Source organism: Leucopleurus acutus, assembly GCF_964270905.1.
Source record: "Leucopleurus acutus genome assembly, chromosome: 6".
In the NCBI taxonomy this organism is placed as follows: Eukaryota; Metazoa; Chordata; class Mammalia; order Artiodactyla; family Delphinidae; genus Leucopleurus; species Leucopleurus acutus.
This window is the reverse complement of record NC_139149.1, coordinates 12,146,616-12,174,220: the sequence shown is the minus strand read 5'-3', so window position 1 is coordinate 12,174,220 and position 27,605 is coordinate 12,146,616.

The window sequence follows — 27,605 nt, the reverse complement described above, 5'->3', positions numbered from 1 at the left end:
TATACCCTGAGAAAACCATAATTTGAAAAGATACATGCACTCCAATGTTCATTGCAGCACTATTTACAATAGCCAGGACATGGAAGCAATTACTCAACCATAGAAAAGAATGAAATAATGCCATTTGCAGCAACATGGGTGGATCTAGAAAGACAAATATCATATTACATTGCTTATATGAAATCTAAAAAAAAGGGTACAAAAGAACTTACTTACAAAACAGAAGTAGTCACTGATGCAGAAAACAAACTTATGGTTACCAGTGAGTAAGGGGGGGGAGGGATAAATTGAGAGATTGGGACTGACATATACACACTACTACATATAAAATAGATAACTAATAAGGACCTACTGTATATCACAGGGAACTTTACTTAATACTCTGTAATGGCCTAAATGGGAAAAGAATCTAAAAAGAAAGAAAGAATGGGTATTTGTATATGTATAACTGATTCACTTTGCTGTACACCTGAAACTAATACAACATTATGAATCAACTATACTCCAATAAAAATTTAAAAAAAAAAGAATGAATCATCCAGGATGAATTGTGGGACTGTGGTTTTGTGGCTTTGCTGACTGTCTGATTGTTCTACAGACCAATGAAAAGTCTCTGATCTGCCAACCAAATACCTGTTAAAGCGCCTTACAAAGAAAAGGCTCACTGCCAACTGAATCACAAAACTTACTCAAAAAAATCCCCCTTGCCTTCAAATAAGTATATTTTTCTCCCCAAATTGAAATGCACAGGAATAAAAAGACAAAAACCCTACAAAAATTAGCAAACACTCCAGGAAGTTTTTTCAACATTGCCATCAATAATTCAAAGAAATTACAACTCAGGTGGTATTTTCCGTTTGACTAGCCTATATGTTAGTATTCAGCACTCCCATAACAAGCAACAATGTGTTAAGTAAAACGAAATGTTTTGCATTGTTTCAGGATCTGTTGTTTAGGGCATTACATTGAAAAGCACTTACCCAAAAAGAAGAGCTAATATTCTGTTCGTGGTGGAGAGCAGGACTGATTTCCGTTTGCTCTGTGCATGTCACTAGAGAGGTTCTAAACTATAAACAGTTCAGTGTCCACTTATGAGGTTTATACATGCAATTTCTGCATCATTTGTCTTTGTAAATGGAACTCAAAATTATCTTTACACGTATTCAACAGCCTTTTCTCGTCTCTGTCAAGTGGGAATGAACCTTTGGGAATGAAAATATCTTCTAAGTGTATGATTTTGCTGGGAAAATATGAAGTGAATTTCCAGCTCCAGAGTTTGTATAAACAAGATAATTTTTTTCATTTATTAAGCCAATGATATTCTTAAAAATGATTCCTGTATATTACATCTTATACAATATAAATTTCCAGGGAAAGACCATGAGTTTTGTAATGAGATCTAACAGTGCGTGCTCCCTCTCTGCTGTTTACTGACCAGTGATGTAGGACAAATTAACTTAATTCTGAACTTAAGTTCCCTCATAAATAAAATGGGGAAGAAAATATTTTTTCTGAGTTCTGCTTCCAGAGACTGTGACACACTAAAATGAAAGCTGAGATGCATGATGTGAAGGGTAAAAATAAAGGGTAAAAATAAAAAGAGAGATGAAAGAAATGAATGTAAAATCTGTGAGAAAATATTATGGAGACTGAACGTGACTGAGTCTCATTGAGGGAAAAGTAGCAGCTTTGAGTAAAAACTATCCGGATGCATAGTCAGAGATTATGTTGGGATACCCTTTTCATTGTGAGGATATCATTTTCCCCCCCCACCCAAATTTCCCAGAATAGACTGTTGCCCATCCGTTGACCCAACATGGTTGGTCAGGAAGAGAAACACTGTCCACGAGCTGTTCAGAGATGCTGGATATATCAACAAAGAAGCCCTTGAGAATAGCTGATGGAAAGTAAATCTCAGTGAGTTTAGGTAAGAGAGCTGGTACTTGAGAAATCCCTTGTCCACCCATCTAGCACATAGCTCCAAGGACTAGGTGATCACACAAAAAAGTACAAACCAGGAAAGAGGGATAAGCAAGCCTCCCAAGGACCAGGGTTGCAAGGGGGATGTGGCAAACAGGTAGTAGGTCTGCACCTTGGAGTGTATCCTTTTCTCAATATAGACACATTCCTCTTGCCCAGGTCTTTCTCACACTTCAAATGTAGCATATATTGAAGCTTAAGAGTTTGTTTCTTCTCCCCAAGAATATATCAACTGTTAAAGTAGCTGAAAGTATCAAGAAATTATGTGACTACAGGGGAAAATAACAAGACACTTAAGGATCATAAACCTTGAAAAGAAAGAGAATAAAATAAATAACCTCTATCTGATGACTCATTGAGAATGAGAATTTAAAATGATATTCACAGATAGAGAGGGTAATATTGGTAATAAGAAAAAAGAAGGCCCAGTAGTTACATTAAAAAAAAAACTAAATTAAAATACTGAGGGCTTCCCTGGTGGCACAGTAGTTGAGAGTCCACCTGCCGATGCAGGGGACGTGGGTTCATGCCTCGGTCTGGGAAGATCCCACATGCCGCGGAGCGGCTGGGCCCATGAGCCACAGCTGCTGAGCCTGCACGTCCGGAGCCTGTGCTCCGCAACGGGAGAGGCCACAACAGTGAGAGGCCCGCGTACCGCAAAAAAAAAAAAAAAAAATACTGAAAAATAAAATTATAATAGTTGAAATAAGAGAACTGATATATAAGTGAATAAAAACTTAAAAAAGAAGAATGATTTGGAGATCCCTTTCTGAGAAGGCATAAGAAATAAGTATAAAAGGTAAGCTAAGTAAAAGGAGAAGAAAAAACATGATTAATAAAATAATAGGCCCAGAAGAAAAAAATAAAAGAAATAGAGGAAAAGTTAAGTACTTGAATACATTATGCTGAAAGATTTCTCATAATTAATGGAAGATGATGACTTCAAATTGATAGAGCTCATAGATACTACAATGGAAATAGAGAAAAACAAAACATCCTTGACATAATAGTGAAATTTAGGTAGATCAAATGACAAAGGAGGATTCCAAAAGGCTTCTGGAAGTAAGAAGCAAATTTATATCAGATATCTCAAGAGCAACAATGGCTGCAAGATGATGATTATTATTTACAACATATTCAATCCAGAGAATATTTAAATTTTTGTATCAGTAAAGATAGAAACAAAGTTTAAAACATCATAAGAGTACATAATAAGGAATAACAGATCAAGAAGATATAACAAACATGAACATATGTGAGCCTAGGTATGTAGATTTGAAATATATAAAGCAACAACTTACAAAGTTGAGGAACAAATAGATAAACTAATAACTGTAGTTGGATAATTTAACATACATCTTTCAGAAACTAACAGGTCAAGCAACTGGATTATAATAAACTTACAGAAAATATAGATAACCCAATTAATGAATTATACATATGTATTATGCATGTGTAGATAGATGGATACTGCTGAAAATAAATATTTTGAGTTCATAGGTAAAAGTCACAAAAATTACCATATACAGGCCACAAATGAAGCTGCATAAATTTCAAAGACCCAAAATCATGTAGACTAAGGTCTTTAGCCAGAATGCAATACAATTGGCACTCAATAATAAAAGAGCCACTTCAAAATTCTATTTTAGATAACTAAATAAGACACCAAAGAGATTTTGAAAGTATTGAGAATATTATGAGCTATTATATGCTAGTACATTTGCAAACTTAGATGAAATGGTGAATTCCAACAAAAGCATGAAATATAAAAAAGTGTCAATGAAATAGAGAGTATGAGCCATTCAGTAAGTGTTAAAGTAATTGAGCTGGTCAGCAAAGGATTAACCAATAACTTCTACAAATCTTCAAGGAATCACTATTTATTAACTTACATATATTAATTTATAAAATTTATAAAAATATAAATTTTTACAGGAAAAAAAATGAAAATTTCCCAGCTTATTTTACAAAGCTAGAGTAATCTTTATTCTAATACACACAGGGTTTCTAAAAAGCCATCAAGGGTGTGTGTGGCCCATATACTGCTGATTCCAAAATTGATTGAGAGACTTGGATTAAAAGTTCAGAAATATAACCATGTATTTATAGCCAATGAGATATATGACAGAACTGGCATGCCAGAATAGTAGGAAAATGTTAAGGATATAAGCCCATTAAACTGAGAAATGTGGAGTTGGATCCCTCTCATTCAATATACAAATGTGAAATTCAGAGTGCTTATAAATCAAAACCACTATAAAACTAAAGGAAGAAAATCTAGGAGAATATCCAGGGGACCTTGAAGAAGAGTGGAGGAAAGAGATAGTATCTCAGATTTCTAAACCAAAAACTTCATGGAAAAAAAAGAGTTAATGGATTTTATTATATAAGAATTCAGAAATCCATTAAGGAAGAGAATCTAGACAGCTAGCAAACATATGGCAGATTAAAAGGTGCTAATTTCAACAACTAAATCCACTTAAGGACTAATATCTTGAATACAGAAGGACTTCTATGAATCAACAGGGAAACCTAGGAAGCAAAGAAAAATATCTAGAAGTATATGGAAATGTATTCAACATCAGCAATAACAATCTGGTATATCATTTTACTAATATTAAAATATACCCTTTAGAAAATAATTAAGATTTGCATCATAGCAACTGTTGATGTGGATGGGGGTATGTGTGGATGTAGGCAATGTAGAAAAATGTGCAATGAAAGATTGAATAAATGAGTCTATATAATTTTATATATATATATATATATATATATATATATATATATATATATAAATAAGCCTGTGGCAAACAATGTGTAAAATATGTAAAAGTGGTATCTATTCTAGAGCAATTCTCCAGAGAAATATTGACCCAGGGATTTGCATTATAACAGATTTTTAAATATTATACAAATTTCTTACAGAGTTCCATCTTCTAAAATTATGTCAAGGACAAAAATTACAATACTGTAATTATAACTTTAGTGACACAGCTACCTGGTTTTTAAGAGTAGCATACTATGTAATTAGCAGTTTATCATTGAAAAAATAGTCCAAGGATTTTTGCTGGACATTCAAGAGTTTGTTGTGTTCAGGAATCAAGATAATAACAGAATAAAGTTTTCAGTGTGTGAAGTTTTAAAAACTGAGATATGCTGACTAGTCTTAAAAGACATCTGCACAAGCAGAATAATACATTCAACATCATTTTAACCTTTAAAAAGAGTTTGCATGGTTGATATGGAGGGCAACTGGCAGTAGTTCCATAGTATATGTTATGTTTTCTGTTACCCAGGAACCCTATTCCTATGTATATGTTTCAAAAAAGTATGTATGAAGGTAATTCTTTTCAACATTGTTTGTGGTAGCTACTGTTTGTAGCCATCTTATGTGTTCATCTCTAAATAAATAAAATATGATGGATACATTCACTGTAACAAGCATTTAGGAGCAATGACTTAGGTATACATACAATGGCATGAAGACTTAAAGCTACAGCATTGTACATATACAAATCTCCATAGCACAATACCATTTACATAATCCAAAAGCACAAAAAAGAACCACTGTAATCTTTTTTTATGTGGCAGAATGTATGACTTGTAAACATTTTTTTAATCATCTTTATTGGAGTATAATTGCTTTACAATGGTATGTTAGTTTCTGCTTTATAACAAAGTGAATCAGCTATACATATACATATATCTCCATATCTCCTCCCTCTTGCCTCTCCCTCCCACGCTCCCTATACCACTACTCTAGGGGGTCACAAAGCACCAAGCTGATCTCCCTGTGCTATGTGGCTGCTTCCCACTAGCTATTTATTTTACATTTGGTAGTGTATATTAGTCCATGCCACTATCTCACTTTGTCCCTGCTTACCCTTACCCCTCCCATGTCCTCAAGTCCACTCTCTATATCTGCGTCTTTATTCCTGTCCTGCCCCTAGGTTCTTCAGAACCATTTTTTTTCAAATTCCATATATATGTGTTAGCATATGGTATTTGTTTTTCTCTTTCTGACTTACTTCACTCTGTATGACAGACTCTAGGTCCATCCACCTCACTACAAATAACTCAATTTCATTTCTTTCTATGGCTGAGTAATATTCCATTGTATACATACATGTACCACATCTTCTTTATCCATTCATCTGTCGATGGACACTTAGGTTGCTTCCATGGTCTGGCTATTGTAAATAGAGCTGCAATGAACATTGCCGTACATGACTCTTTTTGAATTATGGTTTTCTCAGGGTATATGCCCAGTAGGGATTGCTGGGTCATATGGTAGTTCTATTTTTAGTTTTTTAAGGAACCTCCATACTGTTCTCCATAGTGGCTGTATCAATTTACATTCCCACCAACAGTGCAAGAGGGTTCCCTTTTCTCCACACCCTGTCCAGCATTTATTGTTTTTAGATTTTTTGAGGACCACTGTATTTTTATAAGGTTATATACATATCAAAGGAAATGTAACACACACATCAGGTTGAGTGCCTATGTGGGAATACAGAAAAGGATTGGGGATCAGCAATAGTGAAAAGAAAATAAAAGAGAATAAATCTTCCATAAGCTAATGAGAATGGTCTACCCTACTGGAAGTTATACTTTCAACTCTAAAGCTGAGACCAAAAAAAAAAAAAAAAAGAAGAAGAAAATTCCCAGTAACCAGAAGATGTTTCTGTTAATAGGGCACAATATATTTGTGTCTCTCTGCAGTTAAGAACACTGGAAGTTTGAAAGGTTGGGTTAATTCCATATTTCTTATGCTTTTTGTTTGGTCACTATCTTTGTTCCTCATCAGCAAAAGAATTTATTCCCTGATGTGAATTCCTTTTGTAGTCTTTGGGCAAAATCTTCAAGTGCTTTAATAATTATGTGATCTTTATTTACTATTCATATGATGTTTTTAAAAAATATTTATTTATTTATTTATTTATTTTTATTGAAGTATAGTTGATTTACAATGTTGTGCCAATCTCTGCTATACAGCCAAGTGACTCAGTTGTACAGATATATACATTCTTTTTTTGTAGTCTTTTCCATTATGATTTATCAGAGGATATTGAATATATTTCCCTGTGCTATACATTAGGACCCTGTTGTGTATCCATTCTTTCTTTTTTTTAAAAATGTAGTTAATTTATTTTTTATTTAGCAGGTTCTTATTAGTTATCTATTTTATATATATTAGTGTATATATGTCAATCTCAATGTTGTTTTTTTAAATCAGTTTCTTGTGTTCAGTTCCAGGTTCCATCTAGCAGACACCATGGTAAGAGTATGATCCTTAGTCGATACACAATGCATACTTATAACAAAAACTCTTCACACGTTGGCAGCTGGCCTGTGAAGGGTTCCCAGCACACCCCCTTGCCCGTGATGTGCCAGTGGACAAACACTAGTCCAAATGAGCTAGAATAAAGCAATCTAGAAGAAAACTATGTGGTCCTTGAATGATGGGAACAGGTCTAATAATATGGAGAATGTAAATAATACAAGTGGAAAATATCACCAAACAACAAAATTCCATGCACGGTTTTTGTAGTAAAGATATACTTGAAAAAAAAATGAAAAACTTGAACAGTGATTTATCATTGTCAGAGGAAGATTCGTCTTGGCTGTAGCAGACACAGCCAGCCCCCCACCTCCACAAGCCTCCAGCCCTTCAGAGTGCTCTGACAACTTCCAGAGGCCAGTATCTGCATCTTTGTGCCTGAGAACCATTCCCATGAAAGAGTGGGAAGCTGCCCTGTTGATGTGTTGATATGCCCATATGCCAAGAAACCCACACCTCCTGGGGGCAGCTTTCCACAAACACATTTGGGAGTTGGTTCATAACACCAACAGGAAAAACAAGGCAGCATGAACATTGCTTTATGACAAATGAACTCCGTTGGCGTGATGACTGGTAGTCTGGAAATGTTATCTATAATACAACTCTCTTGACTTCCTTGGACTCTACTTATGTCTAAGGCTCATGAGCAGCATGTGCTAATCACTTTCCAGATATCCTTGGGGAAAAAAAAAACTAAGATGTAAAGGTCTACCTACCCACTTAAAAAGAAAAATAGAAGTTATGAAAAAGGCTAAATTTTTCTTCAACCCCTGCTGTGATATAAATCTTGGACTGACCAAATATTCAGTGCCAAGAAGCTAAGACAAGGTGAATTTAAGATCTCCTCAATTTTTATCTTGATCTTCCATTAATTAAACATTTTTAGTGTTCTAATTTCTTGTGTTCATAACTATCATTGAAAATTGGCAAGCCAGCCCCTTTCTACACGGAAAAGTCGTGCTTACAGACTAATTGATCTTAAGTAATACTTGGTATTCTTTTGGGTGCGTTTCTTCCAAAGCAATTGGAAAATAGCCTTACCCTTTCCCATCCAATGATTTAGAATGCCTGTTAAAAGTGTCTCTGAATCTCTTATAAGCTCACTTCTTGATGTATGCCAGGATTTCTCTTAGAAAAATAATTGCTATGTAGTTTTCATAATAAATATTGACAAACCAAGTCACATTAAAACACACACACACATACACACACACACACACACGCACACACTAGTGCTCACACAGGCACGTATGGATAAAACAAAAGAAGTATGTGTTAAATCTAAGACAAACATCTTTTACTTCATTCAGTTAAAAATAATTTCTCCATTGAATCCTAAAAAAAAATCCTTCACAGTTTAATATTTCAATTAAAAGAAATTCCAATCAAAATATTTCGCTGAAGTTTAAAAAGTGATTCTCAAATGTAGCTATAAGAAGAAACACATTAGAATAGTTCATGTCTTTCTTAGGACAGGGGATTAGCTTTGCCTTGTGTGGAATGGACCCAAGTACTCCAGAACATATGTGGTGTCCTGCCTTCTGTGCCCAAGCCAAAGGATTTCTTCCAGCTCCCTGAAGGAGGCATGTTCAGATGACCCAGGACTTTTAAATAGGGTATTGTTTCTTCTCTAAAATTACATTTCTGCCCACATCACCATGCAAGATTTATTATATTTAATCTTTATCCAGTCTCCAAACTGAGACTGTTCTCCATGGTGTTTTTTAAGAAATATTTTAGTGATAATTTGTTTAATATTTGTTTCTCTTACTGCAATGTAAGCTCAATGAAAAAAGTAATTTTGTCCATTTTTTAAATTATATTCTCAGTGCCTGGCAGTAAGGGTGTTCAATGAAGAATCTCAATTCAGCATAAACAGAATGAAATTAATACTCTATAATGGGTTAATGAGTTAATCATCTTTAAAAAATTACATGGAGTATGCAACCTCACACAACTCCAAAATAAATGCCATATGTTCTAAATATTTAAATGTAAATTATGAAATTACAATATATTTTAACAATATATCTATAATTTGGGTGGTTGGAAAAAACTTTTAAAAACACAAAACCAAAATAGGAGCCATGAAAAATAATATTAATAGTGTTATTGCATAAAACTTAAATGTGTTTGAATAACAAAAAAAGTTTAAAAATGTTAAAAATATATAAAAAAGAATGTATAAAAAAACTGGGGTTTCATATCTAAAATAGGAGATTAATTAAATAGCACATGAAAATTTCTTTTTATAGATTTTAAAGCACTATCAAATGTAAGATATAAAATTACTAGTCTAGTAAATTAATAAACTTCAAAAAATGTTAAAAATCAATGCTGAGAAATATGTAAACATGCTATTATCAATAAACAAGAAAAATAAAACTTCCCTTTGGAAATGGACATAGAACATATGAGGAGGTGATTTAAAAAAAGAAATAATTCATATGATTTACAGTTTACAAAGATATAAAAACATTAAATATTATTTGAAAATAAAGAAATTTAAATCCTACAGCATTGAGATACCACTTTTTTCCTATCAGATACATAAAGAATACATAATAGAAGTACTCACTGTTTCGAGGAAACAGTGCAAAAATAGATACTTATCTATACTTTAGCACAGAAGTGAAGGGAAATTTAAAATAAAATAATTTGAAATATGCGTATTTATTGCTGTGTTCATTGTGACATTTATAATAATAAATTGGAAACAAATTGTGTCTCCAGTTTGAGGCTTATAAAAATATATTATAGTGCATCCAACAATAGGATAAGCCATGAAGGATGATGTCATAGAGCATTTTTATTAATGGGGGAAGGTATTTCTATACATGTGTGAACTATGCCACAAAAACATTGAAAAAGCTTGTATTTTTAGCATAAACCTAATAACGACTGTTATAGTTTCTTTAGAAATGATTTAATTTTTATTTTAATTTTTCTAGTATTTCTTCAAGAAGCAATGGGGAGCTATTTGGAATAACATTAAAAATGTATTCTTGGGTAGCCAGCCCAAACCTGAGATTCAATAAGGTTTATAACATGAGAGAGGTGAAACCAAGAACATTTTTCTAAAGTTTTTTCTTTTTTGTTTCTCTGATTCAACCTGGTTTGGCCTACATTTAATTTTCTTGCAAATCAGAAGTAATTTATTACTAATCCCTTAATTGTTTAATAAGGAAAACACAGGATGATTTTTCCATTCTTATGTAAAGTCTAATTCTCAGAGGACTTTATATGTGCCACATTTATGTCACTTTCCACATGATAATATCATAGTTTATGAACATGCTTTTCTTCTACTGTATTGTAAATTTCATGAGAACTGTATTCTGACTAATCTATCTAATGTATCTTCCACTGTGCTGAAACTAAATATGTTTTTAAACATAATAGATTCTTAATGTATTTGATGCAATAAATGAACTTTTTCTTTTCCTACATTTTTCCATTTAATATGGGGCCTGAAATGGGTTCCTCTCTTGAGTGCACCTGTTCTTTACACTTAAGCTCTCTCCTTCCTCAATTAGAGCAATTTTCAGATGTTTTACAGTGTCTTAGAGAACACATCTTCAGTGGCTAAGATATATAGGGGGGTAGCCTCAATATGGCAACATGTCTATTTTTCACGGTATGAAGCCCATAATTTTGTAAGCTAGCCCATTCCATTACTGGACTGCCAAAACTGTTTAAATTTTCTTTCTAACAGGTGAATTGTACTCATTTTTTCTATGAATATAACCATTGATTCCAGCTCTACCTCTTGGAGAAGCAGAGGAGAAATGTTGCTTCTTGTCTATATGGCAGCCCACATCTGAAGATTCAGCCGAGTTACCTCAGATACGCCTCTGCTGGGCTAAGTGGCTACTTGTTCCCGGCATTTGTGATGGTTCTTCCTGAATGCTCCGTTGGTTAGCCATGACCTTCCCAGGACAGACAAAGTTGTTCCTGATTTAACCAGCCCTTTACAGAACACAGTGAGACAATCATCACCTTTATTTTGGAGTGTATATTCCTATGATAATACCTGTTTGCTTTGCCTTTGCTTTTTTCAGCAAGTATGGGCCATTGCTGCATTACACAGATCTTATGGTTATTTGTTCCCGTTGCTCAACGTCCATTTATATTGTCTTTGTTGTCTAGCCCTGCAAGAGTTCTCCACTGACTACACAGTAAAGAATTCCAAGGTTTTAATTTTTTCATCCATTTTATTTTTTTCCCCCAAGTTATTGCTGTAAAGGAGAATTGGTAATACACCTTGAAAACTAAATTATTTTCTATACTAATTTCCCCCACACTGGCACTCTTGTATTATGTATGATGTGAGGACAGAGTCAGCACGATTTCTAGGGTGCGGAGACCCCAACAAGTTGAGATACAAGTCTCAGGGTTGGACACTGCTAAAATCAGAGAACCAAGAAGCCAGATTCAAAAATAGTGTTCACAAAATATTATTCCTTCACCATCAGAGAAAAAGGTCCATGCCTGTTAGAGGCACCAACTTGAGTTCATATTACAATTGTTCAGTAAATTATCTCATTCAATCTTCTCAACCATTCTGTAAGGAAATTTCATTTGTTTTCTTCACTTTACATTTCAGGAAAATAAGTCTTGGGAAAGTTACATACTTGTCCGAAAGGTACTCTCAGATTCTGCCTTTTCTCTTCTCATCAGAGCTCTTCCTGAGTCCTTAGAAAAAGAAACATGAAGAAACTCTCTCTGTTCTGTTATTTACTCTCTTAACCATCTCACCCCAAGACAGTGAGAACTCCTTGTCTGAATGGGCAGAGCCTGAGACACTAGGCAATGTTTTACTAGACAGTGGACCTCCTCGTATGAGGAGCACACAGTAAAGGCCGAGTTTGCATTCACTTCTCGCCTTCTGTGTTTTCCCCCTTGTGCTCCTTGGCTCCAAGAGAAAACCAAATCAGTGGAACCCATCTGTAAAGAGCCCAGCTACATGTGCATTTTCTGCTTCCGCCTCTCATCATGATGAAACAAGGTGCCAGGTTAGCCTCTCCACCGGGCATTTGTCTGGGATATGGTTCCACATATCCAGCTCTTCTAGACTAGAGGGAAAGAAAAGCAAGAAGTCTCACATAGGTTCCTGAATCTGAACCCAAGCTTGAGAGCTGTTGGGAAAAGGCCTGCCCAGGGCTGTCATGATAGTGTGATCACGCTCTGGTCTAGCTACTAAGTAAAGTGTTGTTTTTAAAAAATTGTTTTTCAAGTTCAATTTGGCTGTTGTGAAAATATTGTGTCTGAGGAAATATAGTTTCCTCCCTATGAAACTGTGGAGAGAATGAGTGAGTGGTAGAATTTGTGCACCAAAACCCCTGCCTTATACTCTTAACATTAACCTTATACTGCCGACTCCTACCTGTCTTAGGCTTGTCCTGGGAGGCATGGGGTTAACTCAGCTTATTCAAGTGGGAAGAAACACTAGGTGGCCTCGTAGAAACCTTCTGAGCTTGAAATAATGAGAAGGAACACCTTCCTGGGTGGTAAAGACCTTCCTCCTACTACTTAAAACACAGGTTCACAGCTTAAGTTCTGTCCAGAATGCCCCCTGCCGCCCTCCAAACTTTTTCTGCTCCCCTTGTCAACATACCTTGTCTTTCTTCCCCTGCCAGCTCTCATGTTTGATGCAGTGTGTTCTCTCAGGCTGGACAGCAGAAATAGCCCCTCTATGGACTCCTCACTCCTTCAAGTTTACATTTATTTGTAAACTATCTCTCTCCTGCATTTTACATTGGGGCAGACATCAATACTGAGCCTGCTTCTGAAAGCTGGAGGAGAACAGCTTACCTGGGTAAAATGGGAGTGAAGATGAGACAGTTGGGGCCTGGGACCTGGGACCCTTTGCTGCAGGACTGTCACCTGGACAGACATCTCCTCCAGCAACAGATACAAAGTTATGAGGGACTAAAAATAACCGTGTGCATACACGCTGGGGCAAATTATGGACAGCAAGATACAAAGAGACCAAAACTCCAACTTGCACTTCTGAAAAGCCAGCCAAAGCAGGGTGTCGGGAGAAAAGCAGGGCACTGCGCATGCCCGCTGCACACAGCACCACCAAAGGGTGGGCAGACACCTCAGCCACCCCTCCCACCGACCCCTGGACACACCCTCACCCTCACCCCATGTAAGGAACAAGGTTGCCCCCCCTCAGGAAGCAAGCAAGCAAGGGAACATGTTGTTTGTTTTCGCTCCCCCCTGCTGCCTCAGGGGTCCCAGTAAAGCCGTGCCTGAATTTCTTTTCTGGTTCTTATAATTTCTATTGGTTAAGGAAGGCCAAGAACCCTGGTCGATATCAAAGATAAGAGGAGTGAAACCTCCCCTAACTCTGTGGGTGAAAATGAGCCCACCTGAAAACCGAGTTTATGATTAATCCCTCTATCTGAAACTTTATCCTCTTTCTGCCCTCCTCTGACCTCAGTCCTGTGCTAACTGGACACTAATCAACCAGAGTCAGATGACTAAGATTGCTATTGTCAAAAACATCATTAACGTACTAAAATTGCTAGTATAGATATCATCATTAACATACAGGCTGTCTCCCCAGGGCAAGATGAGCTCACAGACTCCAAGCCATGGACCACCTGGACAGAGAATCATAAACCAGAGTCATCCTGGCTCCCGAAACTACGATTAAGAAATGTTACCAGACAAGGATTAATCCCAGCCTCTTTGTTCTTCCCTGTTAAAAAACCCATAACTCAAGGACCAAGTGGGAGTGGATCTTTGTCCCCTACTCCCTTGCTGGGCTCCCTGCAAATAAACCCTTACTTTATTGCTGTCAGGGTTTGGCTTTCTGTGCTGCAGGCACACGAGCCCTTGCTCGTGTGTCCTCCACATGTGCACAGAGCTTGTCCTATTGCATTCTGCTTATCCTGTCACCTCTGTCTCTACCATTAAGCTGTGATTTCCTGAACTATCTTTCCCTTTATTCCTTCAGCATGTACTGTTTTGAGCTTTTCCCGTGTGCTAAGGAGTCGTGACTAGCTCTCAAAGTAAAAAGAAGTGAAACAAAGAAATGAATAAGATAGAGTTGCAGTCACTTGCCCACAAGTCACTCACAATAACCCAGACACGTAAACATGCAGAGTCTGGTGACTGCTTGAAGGGTCGGCTAATGCCTATGAGTCCTCGGATGAGAGGCACCTTATCTGGCTGAGAGGTGAGGAGACTCAGGCTGGAGCAGACCACTTTATTTATTTATTTTTTTAATTAATTTATTTTTGGCTAGGTTGGGTTTTCGTTGCTGTGCACGGTCTTTCTCTAGTTGTGGTGAGCAAGGGCTACTCTTTGTTGTGGTGCACGGGCTTCTCATCGTGGTGGCTTCCCTTGCTGTGGAGCATGAGCTCTAGGGAGTGCGGCTTCAGTAGTTGCAGCACGTGAGCTCAGTAGTTGTGGCTCGTGGGCTCTAGAGCGCAGGCTCAGTAGTTGTGGCGCACGGGCTTAGTTGCTCCGTGGCATGTGGGATCTTCCTGGACAAGGGCTCGAACCCGTGTCCCCTGCATTGGCAGGAGGATTCTTAACCACTGCACCACCAGGGAAGCCCTGGAACAGACCACTTTAAATGGAGTCCAGAAAGATTAGCAACCACTTGAGGCAAGGAGCAAGGCTGGGAGTAAGGGGCAGGGACCCCTCATGCCCTGCAGATGAAGCAATGGCTGTGCAGTCTTCCTGGTGACAGCACAGGCGGGCTCAGAAAATTGAGCGTGTTCAGTGCAGCTGGGGAGGAGAGTGGGAGGAGTGTGGATTGGACAGAGGCTTGAAGGCAGTTACTCATCATTGCCATTATGCTATGACTCCACAAAGAGTAGCCTCTCTCTGTCTGTTTGTCTCTCCCTTATCTCTATCTCTGTGCTCTCATTTTCTTTAATTTTTAAAATTTTGTTGAAGTATAGTTGATTTACGATACTGTGTTAATTTCTGCTGTACAGAAAGTGATTCAGTTATACACACAGACATGAACATATATATATATTTTGACTTTCTTTCTCATTTTGGTTTATCACAGGATATTGAATATAGTTCCCTGTGCTATACAGTAGGACCTTGTCGTTTATCCAGCCTGTATATAATAGTTTGCACCTGCTAATCCCAACCTCACACTCCATCCCTCCCCCACCCCCACCCGCTTGGCAACCACCAGTCTGTTCTCTTTCTCTATGTCTGTGAGCCTGTTTCTGTTTTGTAGACATGTTCATTTGTGTCATATTTTAGATTCCACATGTAAGTGATATCATATGGTCTTTGGCTTTCTGTGATCTCATTTTCTAATGAATAAATGAATGAAGATCAAAGTAGACATCCCAAGGCTATCTCCCAAATGTTATATAAATATGTATGAATCATGGTTGTTGAAATCCCCAGAAGAAAAAAAGAACTTTACTATTTGTCTCATTATTCCTTAAGTGCCTGTTCATGTGTTTGCTTAATTACTTTAAATGGAAACATAGTGCTTCCCTGGTGGCGCAGTAGTTAAGAATCCGCCTGTCAATGCAGGGGACGCAGGTTTGAGCCCTGTTCCAGGAAGATCCCACATGCTGCAGAGCAACTAAGCCTGTGTGTCACAACTACTGAGACTGTGCTCTAGAGCCCATGAGCTACAACTACTGAGCTTGCTCTCTAGACCCCGTAAGCCACAACTACTGAGCCCGTGTGCTACAACTACTGGAGCCTGTGCTCCACAACAAGACAAGCCACCGCAATGAGATGCCCGCGCATTGCAACGAAAAGTAGCCCCGGCTCGCCACACATAGAGAAAGCCCACACGCAGCAACGAAGACCCAACACAGCCAAAAATAAATAAATAAAATAAATTAATTTTTTAAAATCTTAACAAAAAAAGGGAAACATAGTTTAGAATTGCTGTCATTTCTCCTAAGGAAGAAATAAGCTTCAGGGTATGGGAGAGACTCCAACCGTGGACCACAAATTGCCTTTTTATCATGTGAAGTTATTAGTATTGCCCTTGTTTATTGATTATTTAGAGGATTGATTTGGCATATTTCACCGCAGGTATTTTAGTCCGTGCTAACAACTCCGGAAAGGCGCACCTGTCCAGCCTGTGTGGTGTGATGCCCTGCTCCTTGCAGGCAGCTCCCTGTGCCCTGGACTCACAAGCACTCAAGAGATTGTAGGAAAACTGTGGGAAGGAGAAATGTGAGACAGGAAACAGGCCAGAGGGGAAGTGCAATAGAGTGAGAACAGTTGAGAAGCGTTTGACTGTGTTTGCCACTGAGTAGATCAAGGTGTTATTTGAATTACATCAGATAATCAAACTGGAACCAAAAAAATGGGGAGGGAGACCTACTCTGTTCTTAGTCTTGGCTAAACAGAGACATGTTTAGATAAAAGCATTGTAGATGCTACAATGCATTGGCATTGTAGATCTGTGCTATGTACTTTATTAAATTGCTATTATTCATCTTTCCATACACCATAATGACTCTCAGGGAGAAAACAATATTTCAGTGGAAATAAAATGAATTGTGGGTAGAGGGGGAGGAAGTAGAATCCTGTGAACAACTGGAATAAACTTTCCCTGCCAGCTGAGGGGAAAGAGTACGGGATTTGGAGTTAGCCTTTTCTATGTGTATTTCTGGGCCAGTAACTGAGTAACACAAAATGGGGAGAATGATACATAATTTTCATGGTTGCTACCATGATTAACTAGATAATGCATGCAAAGTGACAGGCAAATTGTGGTTATTGTTGTTTTAACCAATGAGGTTATTATTATTATTACTATGATTATTATGATTATTTTAAATTTTACTTATTCCTCACAGTGAACGGAGAGAAAACTGAGTTCTTGTGAAAAGTCACACAGCAGCTAATGAGGGAACTAGAGTCAGTTCCTCTGACTCGTAAGCAAGTTCTCTTTCGTATGTGCTCAGTTCATCCCTGAGACTCCTTCTACTTCCTCTTCGCCCCTTTCCATGTCCTCGTCACCAGGTGGGATAACGCCCTGGCTTGGATGCAAGGAGAAAATCCCCTGGCTCTTAATGGAACAATTTGGGGTGTCCAGGAAAGGCGTTCCCTCCCTAAACCCATTCCCCGTGATCCACAGTGATAACTGAAATCTCACCACCGATAATCTGATGCTGTTTCAGCACTGTCTTTCCCTCTGTCTTTTCAAAGCTGCTACCAGCCATCAAGAGGAGCATCAGTGACTTCAGCAAAGATTCTTGAATTCCTTCAAGTATTCAGGTAACTGAGCCACTGGGTGTTCTTCCACCCTGTGGAAGGTTCTTCCAACCTATTTTCATAGGTTTACATTAAAGTCAGTAAATAAACCAGACACCATTTATTTTAGGTCCTAGGGTGGAAAAAAGTTTCAATGAAAGGACTAAAATGGAGATGAGCTCCCCCAACGTTTCATACATAGATATAGCTCAGACAACAGAGGCTGATTTTGTACCCCTGTTTCCAGAACAGGCGTGAGGGGAGTACCTAATGACCTCTCTGAAATAAGAATAAGAAGGGGACATGTGGGGCTTCCCTGGTGGTGCAGCGGTTGAGAGTCTGCCTACCGATGCAGGGGACGCGGGTTTGTGCCCCGGTCCGGGAAGATCCCACATGCCACGGAGCGGCTGGGCCCGTGAGCCATGGCCGCTGAGCCTGCGCGTCCGGAGCCTGTGCTCCGCAACGGGAGAGGCCACAACAGTGAGAGGCCCGTGTACCGCAAAAAAAAAAAAAAAAAAAAAAAAGAAGGGGACATGTGGGCACACGGTAGTAGTTATTGATTGAGAAAATAACTGTAACAAACGTGACTTAAGTAACTTTGAGTTAGGGAGTCAGATCTTGGGTTAAGGCCATAGAGTCACATATAACTTTTGTTCAAATGCTAGGACAGCATATCTGTAGGATGCTGCAGAAGTTACTTACTCCTCAGGGTTTCTCAGTTTCTTTATCTGAAAAACAGAAATAATAAGATCTACCTCTTGGGTTGCTGGGAGAATTAAATTAGATAAGGAACCTTCTATTACATCCTCCATAGAGTAGCCTTTTAGAAGAGGTTAGCTTTCTTCTGGGGCCGCGCCACTTGTCCTGTGGGATCTTAGATCCCCCACCAGGGATCGAACCGGTGCCCCCTATATTGGAAGCGCAGGAGGTTAGCAGCTTCTTCTTTTTTTTTTTCAAAGGTTTTACATAAAGCAATTTTAATTCTACACCTTATGAGAAACATTTTACCATCACAATAGAGTGGCTCACAGCTCTGCCCTCATATTTAGGATGCCTCAACCCTCGTTGCCAACCTAAGATGTTCTGAGGAGCCCAATGTTTCAGCCACACCAGGGAAGGCGGACCAATGGTGATATTTTGTTGGCATAGCATTTCTTTAAATGAAAATCACCCCCAAACGTTTTAAAATAATTTGATTTCATATTAAAAACCACGATGGTGTGCCTCTCTGTGAAAACTGGAAAGTCTGCAAACCAGGTTTCCTTCTGGTTTCCTTCCTTCTGAGGCAAAGGTTTCCTTCCTTCTGAGGCAAAGGTGAGCCATTCAACTGCCACTTCAGAAAGGACTGTTGCTGCTCCGACCCTGCTCCCTACTCACTTATCTGGTTGATTTCTCAGCTCAAACTCAGAAATGTAATAGTTCTGAAAAGTTGTCTGTCTTTATTCACTAATATTTAAACTAAATGTTTTTTTCTTAAAATTTGAACCCTTGTAATTTGATGCAAATTTTCACCCAGTCTTAGGGCCACCTTAGAGCTTTCATACTGCATCTTGTGAACCTTATTTTATAGTCAAGAGTGACAACTAGCTGCAAGCATCTAGCATTCCAAAGTCCGCTGTTGCAAAAGGGAGGGAGGGAGGTGGTGGTGTCGGGTCTGAGAGTGATGAGAAAGTCGAGACCTGAGCTCCCACTACAGCCCAGATAACAAAGAGAGATGAACCAACTTGTCCTCTGAATCTCCCCTGAGAAAATGGTTTTGTTCCCACTAAGGTAGTGACCTGGCTGAAGTTTGGTGCTTCATCACACTGATAGGACAGAAAAACACACTTGGGATGCACAGTGCATCCCATAGTTGGGAGTGAGCAACAGAGGCTGGGAGAAAGCAGGGCTGCGCAGGTCCAGAAATCCTCCAGAACCATAGCTCCAGGCCCAGAGCAACTGGCTGGTACAAGAGGGGAGCATGCATGAGTGTTCTGGAAACACACTTGTACTGCAGGTCAGGGCAGAGGACGATGCCCAAAGCAAGACAGAGAATAAGCAGTTAAGGGAACAAGTGCTCACAGGCCGAGAGAAGGGGTGAATCAGTAAGACTGTAAGTAGTAGTTTACTTTAAAGCCTGGGCCATGTGATATAAATGTGAATATTAGTTTGGTCCCATTGCATGCCAGGGTTAGTCAGTGGCTCTAAATGTGTCAGAAAGATCTGGCAGCGTTTAATCAGAAAATCCACATTCCAGGGGTGGCTACCACAAATATTTGGATTCCTTTCTCACCAAATAATATCAGAGGCTATGCTAATTCACTAGAAAGGTCGATGGGTGTTAGAAAGGTTGTTGATTAGGAATAGGGAAGGTTAGAAATGTGCTTCCATTGAAGCATTTTTGCTATTCCATACAGGTGGATAAGGTAAAATATTTTTAAAACAATCCCTGCTTTTTAAGGAATAGGGCTTTAAAATCTAGTGTCTCCTTCACCGTATACCCTTAGAGATAACACGGGAGGTTTGGTTCATAAATGAGCTAGTGTCTTGCTGCTGGTTTAGAAGAGTGTTGGTCATAGTATTGAAGAGATGATTCACTGAAATACAAAACTGGAATATTGTATCATTTGTTTTCAGACAAACTTCCATGCAAGGCATTTTCAGAGCCTCAAAATAGAATAGTGGGATTTCATTGAGGCTGAATGCTTGCCCATTGGTTGTATGTGTGGCAGAATTTGGTCTGGGACTTGATTTTATAATTTCTTAGTAGAAATTATAAAGGAGGACTGCTCATTCTCACTTATCTCCCATTATTGGGCCGTGCTAGTGAGGTCTTCAAAAAGAACCTAGTAACTGTGCATGGCCATGGTGCTCAGGAAGATGGACAAGAATGAGGATGACCTAAGGATTAAAAAGACACATATCATATGATATCACTTATATGTGGAATCTGAAAAATGATACAAATGCACTTATTTACAAAGTAGAAATAGACTCACACATAGAAAACAAACTCATGGTTACCAAAGGGGGAAGGGGGTGATGGATAAATTAGGGGTTTGGAATTAACAGATACACACTACTATATATAATATAAGTAACCAACAAGGACATAGTGTATAGCACAGAGAACTATACTCAATATCTTATAATAACCTATAAGGGAAAGTGAATATATATATAACTGAATCACTTCACTCTACACCTGAAACTATAATTGTTAATCTACTATGCTCCAATTAAATAAAAGAGTGGAGCTGCCAGGGGATTCAGGCTCAGTGTAACCACTTGTGTAAAAGGCTTGGCCCTTGCTATGCCTGCTATGGGGAGTAGGCAACTTGGTGGGTAGAAAAGCTGAGACAAGATTCAGGGGACTTGGTTGAGGGTCAGCCCCAACTGACCATGTGAACTTGTGTAAGACCCATGTCCACTCTGCCCCTCGGCTCCCTAATATATAAGATGAAGTGTTAAAAGTCATAGCCTCAGCTGGGGTGGCACGGTGAGGTGAACTCAGCAAGACCTCAGAGTCTGTGGTCACGGCTAGGATCCCAAGCTCACCACTGATTAACTCAAACTCCCTGTGCAAGTTATGTAACCTACTGAAGCCTTAACTTTCTCATCCATGAAATGTGGGCAATGATATCTATCTGGAAAAAATTGTTTTTAGGTCTCAGTGAAATGAGAAATGTGAAAAGCTCACACATGCATCCCCCACGAACAGTGCTCAAAAATGTTAATTACTCCCCTCCTTGCTTTTCTTTAGGCTCACACAGTCTACAGTTCTATGGATCGAGAGAAAATGAAGGTCAGTTGTGACACAGGCAAAGCAATCTTGGGAATGATGATGTGATTTCCTTGGTATTGGGCTCGAGATGATGTTAAATTACTTTTGATGTGAGATGGTTAATGTGCTAATGAGGGAATATATGTTTAAACTAATAAATAGGAGGCTCATTTTCAAGTTAAATTCTTCTCCGCAGAAAGAGCAAAAATAGCAGCTGAAAGCTAAGGAAGATCTGTAATTGCTAGTTAGGACCTTGAATCCAAGGATAGACATCTCTGGGTGACGGATCAGAATTTGGGGCATGAGGAGAATAGTGTGAGCACATAAACCATCTCTTCAGTACCACTGGCCGAAAGTACCACCAGGGAGGAGGAATCTCTCTCTCTATCAATCTCCTTAGGTGGATGATAGATAGATAGAAACACAGGGATTATATACATACATATAATATATGTACACATATTATATACATTCAGTAGATCTGAAAATTATAGAATTATGATAGAATATGATTTCAATCATTATCAACAATTCTTTCTGTCTTCTTTAAGCCATTACTTAATGACTTCCTTTTTATGGAAAATTGGATTGCTTGGTTCCCTATCTGACATTTTATTTTTAAAATGATTTACTTGTATTTAAAAAGGTAAACAAAACAAAAAGTAGAAGGAAACCATTAAAAATCCAAAAGGAAACCTCCAATGCAATGAAAGAGAATAAATCACTGTTAGCATTTGATAAACCTGAGCTGCACCTGGAGGCAGGAAGGCAGAGGGTAGAAGGTGAGCTTGGGACAGATGTCTGTGTCTGAAGATGAGGACAAGGAAGGCTATTGTACTAGGTTCTGGGAACATGTCTCTGGATCAGTGTGAGATCCTGTGGATCAGTGTAGCTCACAGGAACACTCTTGAAGTCCTAAGTTTTCTGTGTTGAAATCTCATGATTTCTGCTCTTCCATTTTGCCTCTTTTCAACTTCATTTCCAGCAGTTCCTCAACCAGAAGGTAGACTGAAGACATAAAATACCACATGAGGGTTTTTCCTTCTTCACCTGTACCTATCTTAAAATGATGTCCATGTGTGGACATCCCCTATTTTTCCTTTGTACCCTCCTTCCACCGTGCACTGTTGAAAGGCTGTTTGAGGCCAATATTCTTCCTTTAGGGAGAGCTGAATCCTGCCCAAGGTCTGAATCAAACACTGTCTTTCACCCTTCTTCTTCATTCTGAAAACAATATCAGTGTATTTGGCAAATGATCATCAAAGCTTGACATTTGAAGTTGGGAACTTCTCCATGTTGTGATGAAGATGGAGCTTTCTTCTTTGTGGTCATTTTTGTAGAATTTAGCAAGTTTAATAGCATGAGAAGTGGAACAGAAATGGCTTCATTCAGGAGATTGGTTCAAGATGGCAGAATAGAAGGACGTGCGATCACTCCCTCTTGCAAAACCACCGGAATCACAACTAACTACTGAACAATCATTGATAGGAAGACACTGGAACTCACCAAAAAAGATACCCCACATCCAAAGACAAAAAAGAAGCTGTGGTGAGATGGTAGGAGTGGTGCAATCACAATAAAATCGAATCCCCTAATAGCTGGGTGGGTGACTCACAAACAGGAGAACACTTATACCACAGAAGTCCACCCACTGGAGTGAAGGTTCTGAGCCCCACATCAGTCTTCCCAACCTGGGGGTCCAGCAACGGGAGAAGGATTTCCCAGAGATTCAGACTTTGAAGGTTAGTGGGATTTGATTTCAAGATTTCAACAGGACTGTGGGAAACAGACTCCACTCTTGGAGGGCACACACAAAGTAGTGTTTGCATCGGGACCCAGGGAAAGGAGCAATGACCCTATAGGAGACTGAACCAGAACTACCTGCTAGTGTTGGAGGGTCTCCTGCAGAGGTGGGGAGGAGGGTGCTGTGGCTCACTGTGGGGACAAGGACACTGGCAGCAGAAGTTCTGGGAAGTACACCTTGGCATGAGCCCTCTCGGAATCTGCAATTAGCCCCACCAAAGAACCTGTAGGCTCCAGTGCTGGATTACCTCAGGCCAAACAACCAACAAGGAGGGAACCCAGACCTACCCATCAGCAGACAAGCAGATTAATGTTTTACCAAGCTCTGCCAACCAGAGCAAGACACAGCTCTACCCACCACCAGTCCCTCCTATCAGGAAGCTTGCACAAGCTCCTTAGATAGCCTCATCCACCAGAGGGCAGACAGCAGAAGCAAGAAGGACTACAATCTTGCAGCCTGAGGAACAAAAACCACATTCACAGAAAGATAGACAAGATGAAAAGGCAGAGGACTATTTACCAGATGAAGGAACAAGATAAAACCCCAGAAAAACAACTAAATGAAGTGGAGATAGGTAACCTACCAGAAAAAGAATTCAGAATAATGATAGTGAAGATGATCCAGGATCTCAGAAAAAGAATGGAGGCAAAGATCGAGAAGATGCAAGAAATGTTTAACAAAGACCTAGAAGAATTGAAAACAAACGGAGATGTACAATACAATAACTGAAATGAAAAATACACTAGAAGGAATCAATAGCAGAATAACTGAGGCAGAATGGATAAGTGACCTGGAGGACAGAATGGTGGAATACACTGCTGCAGATCAGAATAAAGAAAAAAGAAAGAAAAGAAATGAAGGCAACCTACGAGACCTCTGGAACAACATTAAATGCACCAACATTCGCATTACAGGCTTCTCAGAAGGAGAAGAGAGAGAGAAAGGATACAAGAAAATATTTGAAGAGATTATAGTCGACAACTTCCCTAACATGGGAAAGAAATAGCCACCAAAATCCAGGAAATGCAGAGTCCCAGGCAGGATAAACCCAAGGAGACACGCCGAGACACACAGTAATCAAATTGGCAAAAAATAAGACAAAGAAAAATTATTAAAAGCAGCAAGGGAAAAACGACAAATAACATACAAGGGAACTCCCTAAGGTTAACAGCTGATTTCTCAGCAGAAACCCTCAGAATTCAGCAGAAACAAACAAGAATGGAGTGGCACGGTATATTTCAAGTGGTGAAAGGGAAGAAACTACAACCAAGATTACTCTACCCGGCAAGGATCTCATTCAGATTTGATGGAGACATCAAAAGCTTTATGGACCAGCAAAAGCTAAGAGAATTCAGCACCACCAAACCAGCTTTACAACAAATGCTAAAGGAACTTCTCTAAATGGGAAACACAAGAGAAGAAAAGGAACCCAAAAGAAACCCAAAACAATTGAGAAAATGGTAATAGGAACAAACATATCGATAATTACCTCAAATGTGAATGGATTAAATGCTCCAACCAAAAGACAGGCTCACTGAATGAATACAAAAACAGGACCCATATATATGCTGTCTATAACAGACCCACTTCAGACCTAGGGACACCTACAGACTGAAAGTGAGGGGATGGAAAAGGTATTCCATGCAAATGGAAATTAAAGAAATTTGGAGTAGCAATACTCATATACTCATATCAGATATAATAGACTTTAAAATAATGTTGCAAGAGACAAGGAAGGACACTACAAAATGATCAAAGGATCAATCCAAGAAGAAGACAATTATAAAGACAATTATAAATAACAATTACAATTATAAATAAATATGCACCCAACATAGGAGCACCACAATACATAAGGCAACTGCTAACAGCTATAAAAGAGAAAATCAACAATGACAGAGAAATAGTGGGGGACTTTAACACCTCACTTACAACAATGGACAAATCATCCAGATGGAAAATTAATAAGGAAAGACAAGCTTTAAAAAACAAAATAGACCAGATAGATATAATTGATATTTATAGGACATTCCATCCAAAACAGCAGAGTACACTTTCTTCTCAAGTGCACACAGAACATTCTCCAGGATAGATCACATCTTGGGCCACAAATCAAGCCTCAGTAAATTTAAGAAAATTGAAATCATATCAAGCATCTCTTCTGACCACAACACTATGAGATTAAAAATCAATTACAGGGAAAAAAACGTAAAACACACAAACATATGGAGACCAAACAATACTTTACTAAATAACCAAGAGATCATTGATGAAATCAAAGAGGAAATCAAAAAGTACCTAGGGAAAAATGACAATGAAAACGCGATGATCCAAAACCGATGGGATGCAGCAAAAGCAGTTCTAAGAAGGAAGTTTATAGCAATACAATCCTACCTCAAGAAACAAGAAAAATCTCAAATAAAAATCTAACTGTACACCTAAAGGTATTAGAGAAAAAAGAACAAACAAAGTTAGTAGAAGGAAAGAAATCATAAAGATCAGAGCAGAAATAAATGAAATAGAAACAAAGAAAGCAAAAGCAAAGATCAATAAGATTAAAAGCTGGTTCTTTGAAAGATAAACAAAATTGATAAACCTTTAGCCAGACTCATCAAGAAAAAGAGGGAGGGGACTCAAATCAATAAAATTAGAAATGGAAAAGGAGAAGTGCAAGGGACACTGCAGAATTACAAAGCATCATAAGAGGCTACTACAAGCAACCCTATGCCAATAAAATAGACAACCTGGAAGAAATGCACAAATTCTTAGAAAAGCACAAACTGCCGAGACTGAACCAGGAAGTAATAGAAAATATAAACAGACCAATCACAAGCACTGAATTTGAGACTGTGATAAAAAATCTTCCAGCAAACAAAAGTCTAGGACAAGATGGCTTCATAAGTAAATTCTAACAAATATTTAGAGAAGAGCTAACACCCATCCTTCTCAAACTCTTCCAAAAAATTGCAGAGGAAGGAACACTCCCAATCTTATTCTATGAGGCCACCATCACCCTGATATCAAAACCAGACAAAGACACTATAAAAAAAGAAAATTACAGACCAATATCATTGATGAATATAGATGCGAAAATCCTCAAAAAAATACTAGCAAACAGAATCCAACAACAGATTAAAAAGATCTTACAGCATGATCAAGTGGGATTTATCCCAGGGATGCAAGGATTCTTCAATATATGCAAATCAATCAATGTGATACACCATATTAACAAATTGAAGAATAAAAACCATATGATCATCTCAATATTATATAAACATATAATAATCTGAAAAAATATGTCATTGCCAAGGTGAAGCTATTTTTAGTATTTAATAATTTAATATATTTAAGACCTGTAAGTTTTCAAGGGGGCGTTCCAAATGAAATAAACATAGGACAAAGTTAGACATTGGAAGGAAAATGTTCACATGTGTGTCATGTCTTGTTTCTGCACTATTTTGGGAGAGGCCAAGGTCTCATTTAGACTCCATGAAACCTCAATTACCACGAAATCACCCACCACCACCCCCAGTGTAGGCTGCTGTTTCTTCTTTTCAGCTTTTCTCCAGGAGACCTCTATCTCTCTGTCTTGGATATATATTTGGCCCTGCATGGTAGCCCCAGAGCACCAGAGCTGGGATATTAAAATGCTTTGAGCTAAATGGTGTTAGGTGATTATTTTCCCAGGAGCCCTTAAAAATAGATGTATCCAATTACTGTAATTCTAATTTTTCAAATGTTAGTGCTTTTGACAAGTTGTAGCTTTGTTTATCTATTCTTGTAGGAGCCTTGTGATTTCCCCCAAAAGAGCAGCATGAAGCTGGAATTTTCCATCTATCAAAGAAAATTGCATGCATTTTCCAAAAGTAAATTACAGACCAAAGGTATTTGTAGATGAATAGAAAACGATGAGAAAAGGAACACTCTGCTGTGTTTGCCTACTTGTAACTTCAACCCCAATTACCTTTTGAAACACTCTTTGGATATCTAAAAAAATTTCAAAAGGTACATTAATGGGTGTGTTGAAAATAGAACCCGACTTCCTTCTGGAGCTGAACCCAGCTCCAGACCCAGAACACCACTATTCAGCAGCTTAACCTTAGCAGAGTCTTTTTCCTAAGTTTCCTGGAGTATGTCCAAGTTTCAGTTCTTAAAGTTCACCAGCCCCCAGCACAGCAAGGTTTACATTCTACTTTCTGATCACTCATATGCCAAGGGCAATTAGGAGGTCCTTCACACCGTGTCCTGCCCTGAAGAAGAGTGGCTTATTGAAACTCTTGTCACATGTATCTGAACAAACCCTTTTATTTAAGAAAAGGTCAGTAAAAGTAGTGCCAGGGATTGAGGCACAGAGGATTTAAGGGACTGTTTCAAAGGCTGTCAGCAAACCGAGGGCAGACTTGGAACTTGAATTCAGGTCTCAACTTGCTTTTCAGCAGGAACATGCTGCTTTAAGGATAACTTATGATTTCTTCATAATATTTAATGAGATAAAGGCATCATCCCTG